This window comes from Gymnodraco acuticeps, unplaced genomic scaffold, assembly GCF_902827175.1.
Source record: "Gymnodraco acuticeps unplaced genomic scaffold, fGymAcu1.1, whole genome shotgun sequence".
NCBI classification, from domain to species: domain Eukaryota; kingdom Metazoa; phylum Chordata; class Actinopteri; order Perciformes; family Bathydraconidae; genus Gymnodraco; species Gymnodraco acuticeps.
In genome coordinates this window covers 612,733-625,038 of record NW_022990388.1, presented here as the reverse complement: position 1 = coordinate 625,038, position 12,306 = coordinate 612,733, and positions in this window count along the sequence as shown.

The window sequence follows — 12,306 nt, the reverse complement described above, 5'->3', positions numbered from 1 at the left end:
GAAAACATTTTATTTTTATCTTGGACATTTATGTGAATTTTCAGTGGTGTACTTACTATGTGGGCCATAATAATATGTGAGAAATAGTCGTTTTCTTGGACCTTGATGTGAAGTTAAGATTTTTGATAAGCTTTGGGTATTGCAATTTCACACGTGTACAAAAGTAGCTTAATTCAACCGATGAGTGCTATGTGAATAAATGTAAGCGATGTGATGCAAGTAGCTCTTGGCCACTTTCATTTTTTCAAAGTAGCTCTCAGGTGGAGAAAAGTTGGAGACCCCTGGTCTACGGTGATGCACTGAGCATGCTAAAACGATTTATAATAAAATGGTCAAAGTTCCCCATTTCCCAAATCTTTTAAAATACATCTCTTTTTGAATTAATAAATAAGAACTACAATCAAATACTGATAAAGATGCTAATTACACTTTCAATCTTTGAAGCATATCGGTCAGCCAATAAATAGTAGGCCTATTAGTGAAGGTTCTTTCTAGAAAATATACATTATTACAGGTCTGCCATATTAGGCCAGACCTGTAAGAAGCACACGTAGCACCATTTAAATAATTTAAGTTGAATGATGGGCCCAAATCCAAAGTGGGATAGAGATTACTACAACAGATGTATCCCAGAAATCAGGAAGTAGACACCAGTACACAGCAGAGCGAGTATAAAGGCTGTTTGAGAGGACAAGCTCTGTTAGCAGCTGTCAGCAGACAGAGAGGTTACATCTGGCAAACACACATGGAACTGGAAGACAGGCAGAAGGTTTGCAGAGTGTTTCTGAGCAAGAACTCTAAGGCTAAGAATAAGGACAGACCACCTGGAGCATGGAGTGGGGTGGGGTATGATAGATCCTGAGTCGGGATCAGGGATTAATGCTGAGGAACAAACACAAATGACAACAGAAAAATGTTCTAACAGTTAAACGGCAACTACGTTTTACTGTAACAGAGATAGGTTAATAGAAAATAAAAAGGTAAGGAACAAGAAAAGACAGAGACATGCTGTGTCTAAATCAGATACTTTCTGGAGGTACTGTACTGTGAACACTTATAGAGTGAGTACGTTTTGACTGTATAGTGTTGTCTCATATTACTGTTTGTAGCCTTTATTTAACCAGGTGAAAGCCCCTAGAGATCAAAACAATCAGCAGCTGTGCCTGTTACAGATATGGGCATCTGTTTAATGCCTGTTATATAGTGACGCCTGTTGGCACTTTGGTAAACTGCATGTTGACATAGGCTTAGACTGTGATGTACTATATGCGCAGAGTGTACATGTGATGGAGTTGTGAGTTACTGAAAATAAAGCTGCAGACTGAAACAGTGCCCTCACCGGGCTGTTAGCTAGCAACGATCGTTTGCGGTGAATAATTACAGACTGCTCAATCAACGTTGTAAAATGAACGTTGACTTCAGGGTTTCCCACACATAGACTTTACTTTGGCGGACCGCCCAGGTATATTAACGGCTGCCCAAGTATATTTCACGACCCATTTCGTTTTTTGTTTTTTTTCGTCCCTCACCACAACGCCATCTTGCGATCGATTAACTTGTGGACAATGATCCCTTGCTCTATGCCTCCTGTAACCAGTCCCGGACTGGCCATCGGGAGGACCGGAGGGTTTCCCGATGGCCTGGCCTGTTAAGTGGCCGGCTGGCCTGAGGATGTTTTGGGTGACTGGCTGTCTACATGATGTGGTCTGCCGACATGGCCACTGTCATACAGATCATAAATCAAAGCCCTTGATTGGTCACTGTGTGTCATTCAAGCTCGGGATAACCTCAGCTCAGGTGAGGTAAAGGACTCTTAGTGTTTAGATAGTTAACTTAGTCTAAGTTAATATTACTAAGTACATATTGGAACAAATGATGTTGTGAAACAACAGTCAGAAATGCTGAAAGAAGACTTTAAATGTTTGTTGGAAACTCTCTGCTCTCTAAATGCGGAGGTGTTCATCAGTGGCCCTCTACCGCCAGTCAGAAGAGGAGTGGAGAGATTCAGCAGATTGTTTGCACTGAACACGTGGCTTTCAACTGTCTGTACTGACCATTCTGTCCATTTTATTGACAATTTTAACTTTTTCTGGGACCGCAGACATCTTTTCAAGGCAAATGGAGTTTGCCTGAACAAGTCAGGAGTAACATTGTTTATCTCTAACATATTCAACTGCCTGCGTCATCAATCTGTTCCCTCTGCCAAGGACAAGCGGCAAGAGGAATCAAAACAGGAGAAAGACACAACACATCGCGCAGAAAACCCTGAGGAAGTATCACTGCACCCGCCGGAGGAATGTTCTGATTATGGGAGACCTATGACACAAATGGAGGAGTCTCCACCGCCCGTCAGCCCCCCTGTCAACGCCTTTGAGGATACTCTTCATTCATCCCCCAGCTCTCTCTACTCTCCACTCACCCTTTCACCCTCGCCCTCCCCCCTGGAGTTCGATGACCGCATGAACGCGATACGCAGGGTTGAAAGCATGTCCTTTACCCCCGCCCCTCAACGACGCCCACCAAAATCACCGAAGCAGAGACACGCACCATCTCCCCCGGCTTCATCACCATGTCACCACAATCATCCAAACCAAAACAATACAAGGAAGATGGAAGCAGATTTCCAAACCCCCCTTTCTACAGTGTAGCCCTCACCCTGCCCTCCTATGATGAGAGGAGCAGGGTGGTGGGTCCTCCCTCCCCTTCAAAGCCTGATAGGGATGTGTGTGTACAAAACGCTGCAAACTGATATTTGCTGGGTCCAGGCTCAAGGGCGTATGGCACTCTCAACTCTTTCCAGGACATGCCGGGGCCCTGTCTGCCTGTAGCTTTGCCGATATCTGTGTTGATAGGTAATAGATTAAGAGCGGTGCATCAGTTTAGAAACAGGAAGTGCTCAAACGTTTGTTTGAGTTTATCAAATTTAGAAATGATTCCATGTCAGCCACAGCTTGTTACAAAAAACCTGACTGATAGTGTATTTAACAAACTTAAACTAGCTTTATTAAATGTCAGGTCTTTGGCAGGAAAAACATTTTTAATCAATGATTTTATCACTGAGCACAATCTCGATGTTATGTTTTTAACGAAACTTGGATTGAACAAAATAACAGTGCAGCTGTTCTTATCGAATCAACCCCTCCCAACTTTAGTTTTATGAGTCAGGAAAGAATGCATAAGAAAGGGGGTGGAGTTGCTATTTTGTTCAATGATTCCCTTCAATGCAGGAAGACATCTTATGGGAACTTTGCTTCTTTTGAATATGTGGCCCTTCAGCTAAAATGCTCCTCTCGAGCTCTGTTGATTGGCTTGGGCTTGAGCTGTCAGATTTTCAGAAACGGGATTTGATTGGCTGGCGCTGGCTACTCCGGCGTCTCCGGCGTCAGAAATTGAACATTGTTAGTAGTTATACACATACTGTTTCAATCACATTAGTATGCAAGAAAAGTGACAGGTGGTGTGACAGGTCACACCTCTCCCTACTTATGTTAATGAGCTAAGACCAGCCTCCCTTTGTTCTCGGTAGATGTCCCACCTAGGTGTGAATTCACACGTAGGTGTGAGATCCTTTGATGTGAGGGGTGAGGTATCATCACACGTAGGTGTGAAATGCCCCCCTGTGTAGTGCCTTTGTTAGAGATCCTTTTGAAGTGTGTCATGTGAAAACCCCCGGGCTAGCGCTTTTGTTGTCTAATTCTTTGATGTGTTGATTAAGTCTCTTTATGCTGTCTGGCCCCTGTCCCCTCAGAGTTGTATAATCTAATTATGAAGTCTAATCTATGAGGTGTTATAACAGGCCGGTGTGACTTCACACCGGTGTGTTGTAAGCCTCTGATGTTAATTTAGGTGTTGATTAAAGCAGTCTCTTTATGCTGTCTGGCCCCTGTCCCCTCAGAGTTGTATAATCTAATTATGAAGTCTAATCTATGAGGTGATATAACAGACCGGTGTGACTTCACACTGGTGTGTTATAAACCTCTGATGTTAATTTAGGTGTCTCTTGAAGTTAGGTGAGACTGTCTACCAGCCCCCTCCTAGCCTCTCCCCCCCCCCCCCCCCTTCCGGGCTATGACGCAGGCAGATAGTGGGGGGTGTAATTAGGTAGAAATATGCGCAAACTAAATAAAAAGACAGCAATTCCATTTACCCAGTCACCTTTTCAAAAAAGAAAAATGGCCAAGAGATGCCTCGAATGGGGGTTAATCAGTCTGTGACAGCTTACCGTATCCGTCCGGAGCGTCAGTCAAGAAACTAATGCAGCAGCAGCAATGCGGGGGTCTCTGTGCACAAACTTATCTCGCGCCTCTTTTGGTCATGTGTGTTGGAGGAGGGGCTCTGTGAGGAAGTGGCAGATTTTCCCCGGTTTGACTGCAAAATACTTTTTTACAGAGGGCTCCGCCTCTCGCCCTTAACATAACAAGCCCCGCCTTTTCCTCACCAGATCATTTAAAAGTAAGGGGGTGGAAATAGATGAAAAATAAATACGCTCAAACTAAATACAAGCCAGTCATTTCCATTTACCCAGTCACTTTTCAAAAAAGAAAAATGGCCAAGAGAACCCTAGATATGGGTTTAATCAGTGAGACGCCAGTGACAACTTACCGCCACCAGTCCGGAGCGCCAATCAAGAAACAAATGCAGTATCTGGGCCGGGTTCAGACGCCTCCAGCCGAAGAACTTCATGAAGAATGGACTCTGAAAAATGGTGATGTTTGGGGTTATGTATTCAACTATATGGCGAATGAACTGCATTTCTACAATCTGAAGAATGGAGAAACGTATGGACCCCGTAGTGTTAAAGCAACACTGACCTCAACAGATTGGGCTGTGTTAACTCTGGTGTCCTCCAGAGATCTCCACGCAACCACTGTATCGGAAGAAGTAGTGCATCAAGAAACAGGCGTGGAACCAGCGGTGTACAAGATATTTGCAAAGAAAAGCAAAGAAACGCAGACAGCATGCGAGATCAAAGAAGAGTTTGCACCGCTGCCCCTCAAGGTGGAGGAAGAAGAAGGAGATATTTCCCCGCCGCCAGAAGTGAGAAGAGTCCTGACAAGCACCGTCTGGGAAACTAAAAGCGGACCATCGGGGCGATGGTATTACCGCGCAAGCCGTATGGTGACGCTGGGGAAGGACCCCTCTGATGATTTTGTTTTGGAGTATTTCAACTCTACATGCGGGGTTTTTCAGACATCCTTGCGGGTGCCTCTGACTGCTTGGCTGAAAATGATTGATGGAAAAGCGACAAAGCTTAAAGAAGAAGAGCTTACATTTTTCGTTTACAATACTATTACTATATATGAAAGCAAAAAATAAAACACATTTTCATAAAAACACATTACAAAAATGAAAATGTGTTTTATTTTTTGCTTTCATATATAGTAATAGTATTGTAAACGAAACATTTATAATAAATCTGTTGGTGTCTTCGACAGGCAGTCTGCAGTCCGTCACCCCGACCCTCAGTATGTGCACTAAAGAATGGGCAAAGATTACGGCTCTCTCCTCCACTGGCCAATAAACTTTCACATTCTCCACTTTTTTATGATTTTGTTTAGCTCACGGACCCCAAACAAAAAGTGCAAAGAATTGAATTATTCACAGGGAAATTAATAAAGGATTAATTTGCATTGATTTTGCTCCACCACAAATGGAGTCATTTTCTTGACCATAAGGACTTGAGAGCAAACCAACAAATTGAACAAAAAAATCAATGGTATCTTTTAATATGGCTATCATGAAAGAAATCTCCAAATTGATGCTTTGTGTTTAAATAGTTTGAGAGATTTTCCACTTGGTCTGTTGGAATAGACTGACTGGGACTTTTGTGTGAAATTATGCTTTTTGGTCACAATTGAGAAAACATCAGTCTAAATTTGAATAATTTGGCCTGTAAAGTTTTGGAGAGGTTCTTTATAAATCAGAAACTGATAGAGGAGTCGGTATGTTAATGTGGCGACAAATGTTCCCCTTTCTGCTCTGTGTTGGTCTGTTTGACTTATTCAGCAGCATTCTCCACAGCCTGTGAAAAAGTCTTGTTCTCCTTTTACTCGTGTTTGGTTTGGCTCGAACGGATTAGACACAAGCTCAGTTTACACCAAAAGAGGGGAAAAACCTGATTTTATGCCCCATTGTCAGTGGGTATGTTGGTTATTTGCAACCTAAGTGACAAAATGAATGAAGGACAATTGTGTATATAGCATAAGAAGCCCTTTTAACATGTTATAACATTTCCAGTGTTAAGAGTTATTTTGCTTAATAGGGTAGAAAAACACAGAAGATGGTTTTAGCGGAATAAAAAACAGAACATAAAGGATGGACTGATAAATAGAGGTTTACATATATTTTTGATTCATGCAAGTCAGTTAGCTAGCATTTGTTTTTATTAATACGTACTTGGCTCCATTATATCCTGTGCAACACATAAACATGTTCACCTTATGTAATAAATTGTAAAACAATGCATGTCATGTGTAAGAAACAGCTCTGAGTGAAAACGACAGGACAGGATAATTCAAGGTTAGCAGGAAAATATGAAACGTTTTGCACTCAAACATGATTTATTTTATACTAAGTCGATTTTTAGATTTTCTTTGCCCTCCACGTTTGATCCTTTGTCTTTACAGTGCCCTCCCTCTGTTTTAAATCCAAGAGCTTGTATGCTGAGGGGTGGGGGTTTGCTCGTTCCATGGAGCGCTACCTTGTTCCAGAGTGCCCAAGAGGGCCATATCTGTTATAGCACATTCCAGTGTGCAGGCATTTGTGATTTTGAGGCTATTTCAGTGAAACAAGGCTGTTTTAAATATTTGACAGATTTATGCTTAATTCTCTCAAAAAAGGGTACCGAAAGATACACTTTTCTTTTTAAAAAGCTGACCCCTTGCATGAAAGTACTCTGTTTTATTAGATTTCGTCAAGAATTTGACTCTTAATGGCATTTGTGATTTTGAGGCTATTTCAGTGAAGCAAGGCTGTTTTGAACATTTGACAGATTTATGCTTAAATTCTCTGATAAAGTTACTGAAAGATACACTTTTGTGTATAAAAGCTGAAAAGTAGATAATGAAGTACTTTGTATTAGTAGATTTGGTTAAGATTCTGACTCTTAATGGTCCTCTCTAAATTTGATTCAGGGTTTGTTTTAAATGATTTGTGCTTTGTGTGTACAGACACACAGAAACACACTGAAAAACACAAAAAAGAAGGACTGTAATACACATGTATCAGACACGCCCCCCTGGCTATAATGAAGACAACAGTTTTTTTAAATGTAAAAAAACACTTTTTTATTTTTCCACACACAAAAATCAAATAGTTATACTGATTGTAACATCCGCAGGACCGTCTCCAGCTTAGAATTCCCCATATTACTGGAGATATCGTGATGGAGTTTTTTCACTTCAGTCAGAATATTCATGTGTATGCTGCTTTCTACACAAAGATGCATTACATCTACCAACAGAGCATACACTGAGAGCACATGATACACTTTTGATGTTTGTTTCATTTCTGAGATAATGTTACAGAATGTTTTGGAAAATGAAGATTCCAGGACCACTTTAAATGTTTCGTTTACAATCGTTTCCCAATGACCCGGAATAGTACTGCCAGAACGAACGATATCCAAAATGTCTTCCAGTTTACAAACTTCAGCCATTCTTTTTACACAGGGGTCACTACTCGTTCTGTTTTCAATCGTCCTCATCACTACACTTATTAAAAGGGTATTGACTACATTCTGATCAATATATACAGAGCGTTTTTCATAGTAGTTTCCCATTTTTATTTTACTTTAAAGAAAAAAGTCAATGTATCGAACAAGTCCCTGGCTTCAGTCAACTGCTGGTTATTAGTCTTCTTCTTCTCCATCCAACTCTGCATGGATCTTTTCAAGTCTCTCCTTGAGGCGTCTGCAGTTTTTAAGATTGTGAAGAAAAGCCTCCGAAGCGCCTTGGATCCTCCAATCATCCGTGAAAATATCTTTATCAATAAGAGTCTGGTCGATCTCAGTAATGAAGTCGGTGATCCAGAGTCTTTTCATTAACGCGTTGTAATTGTTTCTGAAGTAAAAATCGGACATGTCATTCAGGAAATCGTGTTGCCTCTGGCCGGGGTGACTGACTCGGCATCCATTGCATATTTCTTCTCTGTACCGATTGTAGGAGCAGACACAATAGTGGTGGCTCAAAGCCCACCTGTGCTCCGCGCCGTCCGTTAGATGAGCCTGGTCAGATTGATAAAAGAGGGAGTTCAACACACCGGCATAAAAGTTATAACAATAATCTGATTTTAATACAGTAAAAAACACAATACGAAATACAGAGTGCCCTGAAACAGAACACTCCGGGCTCCCCGCTCTACTGCCGTGCGATACAGATATCGGGACCAGCCAGTCAGAAACAGGGGGCATTTTGCATGAAGAAACAACAGTATATATGGACATATTTGGAGGTGGAGATGTGTCGGCTCTTCCGTCCCATTTTACTCCTAAGCGAGTTAGAGTTCTGGGAAAAAGTATCTTTCTTCTGAACAGAGCGTGACAGCATCGGAACTATACAAGGTCAGAATCACTTTTTATCTTATACCTGGGTTAACTCCTTTAATTTCCCAGGGAAGATTTCACACAAACTATTCTTTTAAAACAATCAAACATTGTACACAGAAATATTGGTGCTTCGGATTATTCCCAGCAAGGACCAAAGAAAAATAACATGTGTGTGTGTGTTAGTGAGGGAAAGTGTATGTGTGTGTGTGTGCATGCTGATAAGCAGAGGCATATGTGTGTGTGTTGCTGATATCTGGGTTGAGGAGTTTATGTGTGTGTGCAGCATGAAGACAGTAGGTGTATGTGTGTGTGTCAGGGTCTCTGGGTCATGGAGTGTAGGTAAGAAGGTTTAGATATATATAATTACTTTAAACAGTCCCAAATAATACATGTTCACTTCAATACAGTTCAAGATAATACCTGTTTACTTTAATACAGTTTAGAACAATATCTGGGTGCTTTAATCCCTCTTTTGATCTCACCTTCAGAGATCAATTTATACACAGCATTTGAAACATAACCTACTGTCATTCTTTTCTACTGTCTGTTCCCCAACATTTATATAAATCCATCAGAAGCTGGGATTTAGAGCACTTTTAAACCTTTAGGAACAGTCCACCATAACAACTTCTTATGACAGTGGAGGGAGACCAAAATATGTTAAAAATTGTCCTTGTCGGCTGAGTCATCGTGCTCGTCCTCCTCCGACGCGTAAGCCAGCAAGGGCATTTGGTACGAAGGGGAAGGGGCAGCTTCTCCCTCAAAAAATGGGATATTGAAACAAAGTTCCTCAAAAATGGGATAGTGAAACAGAGTTCCTCAAAAAATGGGATATTGAAACAGAGTCCACACCGGCTATATCAACCTGTTTCAGCGGAGAGTGGAGTCCCCTGTGCCGTCTTGGCTTGCCGTGTCTTTGTCCCCCCGATCCGCTCACGGCGGCTTCTGGGCTGCCTGCTAGAGAGATGTCTTCCTCCTCCTCCGGCCCGCTGATGATGTCCTCCCGATGCTCCGGCCCGCTGATGATGTCCTCCCGATGCTCCGGCCCGATGATGATGCCTCCCGGTACTCCGGCCCGCTGACGACGCCTCGAGGTCCTTCTCCTCCAGTCTGCTGATGACAGCTTCCGAGTCGACCTCCTTGACGAAAGCCAGATCCGTCCTGATGTTGTCCCCTGGTCCTAGCAGGTGGTTTCCCCGCCGCACACTGGCTCCAGCTGTCCCCCTTTCCTCCTAGACGGACGGCATGAGAGGTCCGCTGGGTCACTCGGTCGGGGCCGGAGAGCCTGGGGTTGAGCCACTTTGTCCTGATGACCTTCAGCCAGACGAACTCCGCTGTGTCAGCCTCCTGGGTCCCTCTTTTGGTGCCAGCAACCTGTGTGGAGAAATCTGATACAAATCCCTCAAGCCTACGCTCAGGGCTCCGGGGCCCTCAGCTGTTTGACCGACCACTGCGTAGGCCGCTTGGAGCCTGTTGGTGGGGTGTCTTAAAACAACAGCCGTCTGTGAACAGGTTTTCTAAATGAATTGTAGACCTCCTATCTGCCAGTGCAGCTTCAGAATCTTAATACTTGGACTGTGCCAACTAAATAAGAACCCCAACATCTTTAGGTAAACTAAATAACATATTTCAATAGCTCTGAATTTCTGACAAGCATCTGTGTTTATTTTTAAATGAAATCCCTGAGATCCCATTTAAAATCTAAATATAATATGAACTGCTAATATTTCTGGTAAAGAAACACACTAATGTTATGGATTCAAAAACAACCAAAATCACGATACTGACAAAGTGAATGGCTTCCTGGTGATACTGCTTTTACCTGTCAGTGCTTAGATATTATCACGCTGAAAAAATGAATACAGAATTCCAACAAACTGTCATCAAATGTCTTTCTATTATGAATTTAGATGAAATGTATATCCCCATAATGACCTAAACAATAAAGTCTATGGCTTTTACTTCTTTACCAGGCTAGTTACATGATGATGTCTAAATTAAATTATGTCTCATTACATTACTATGTTTTAGCTTTAACTGTAATATGTTCTTTCTACATTTCAAACCTCAGTTACTTTTATACCTGTTGAAACATTACTCACAGGTCAACTTCTTCAGTATTCCATTCTGGAATCACATCTCTCACAGTAGCCCCTTGGCCACTGATTCTGCATCTGTGTTACCTGCTATAACTCAACCAATATTAGAGACATGTCAACATTCACCAAACAGTATCTTATCCCCAGATATGGAGCAGGTCAATTCTAAAACTGTCAATCAATGGTCAGACACTCCTCCTTTTTGACACATGAACCCATGTGTAACAAAATCCTGTATGGGAAGAAAACCTTCAGGTAATAATTGATTATAAGAAAATACCAAACACTTTTCCCAAATGTACATCCATAATTTTCCATAGTAAACACTTCAGTGAAATGAAGTGTTTCTCTCCATCCCCCAGTCCCAAAAGAAACAGAATCTTCATGTTTTAGTTTGAGGTTCACATTCTGCAAACAGCCACTGCCTGTGGGAGTGAAATATCATCAAGTAGATTAGAAACGGGTCACACATTTTAGGAAACCTCTCATTTCCCACAGAGCCCCAAAATAATGTGTTAGGCCAAAAGCATGCTTGATTAGTCATTGTTTTAAATCATGCAGTTGCACTGATCACATGCAGACATACACTCACTCACACTGTCAGGTTGTAAAGTCAAGTTTGGTCAGGTTCACCCCAGAGTCAGTCATTGACAGTGCCTTCTCAAGTCACACTGTCCAGGGTCAAAGGTCATTTGGTCTCAGTCTTTTTGGCCATGTGTCGTGCTCTGCAGAGACTTTGATATTTCAGCATAGGCCAGTATCCTTTGTCTACAAAAATCTGTCATATATGGAGCGCCATCATTTATTAATTCACGATTACAACTATAATTTTCCAGATATCTCTAACTTTTCATTGGGACAGCTGTTTCCCACATTTCCTGCAACTTGGTACAAAACTCACTTCCTTATAGTACTACTACTGCAGTTCATTAACACCTAATCTATATTAAAATGTCTAATAGATCAGAAACTTGTGCATATAATTATTTTCTTGAGTCAAAACATTATTAGGATCTGTAAAGCTCTGCTATGCATTTCATAACTCATTATATTCATTTATCTTCAATGCTGGTGCACTTAAAGAACAATGTTACCCTCTTTAACAGTGCATGGAACCTTGGGTGTCCGAACATGCAACAATTACTCCCTACTTTATCAAGGATTTAAAAACAGAAGTCATTTCGTATGTCCATCCGAAAGCCCTCCTATAATAACTATGCCACAATGGTGAAACCAGTACCTCAAATTGAAATACTATATTTTGTTTAGAACTAGCTTTCCCTTCAACATGACCTATATAAATAAATATTTGTCTGATCTTATAGAGATGTTACTAAAACTCTCCCTTTGAACTGATCAATACTGTAAAACACTACCAAATTCACACATGAATAAAAACTCTAAAAGAATAATTTGTAAATATGATGAAAAGATTGAAGAATATGGTTCTACACTGTACTCCTAACTCCCAAACACCCACTACTTAAAGTCTAGTGCATACTTCCATCATGCCTCCCCCTTTTCCCTCAGTGTGTTTTAGGATGATTTTTCACTTCACTTTAATAGTTTTCCTCTTTACTGCTATTTTTAATTTACCAATTGATTAATTCATGGTTAATACATCTTCTTATCTTCACTTATTTATCAAGTCAATTCAAGTTC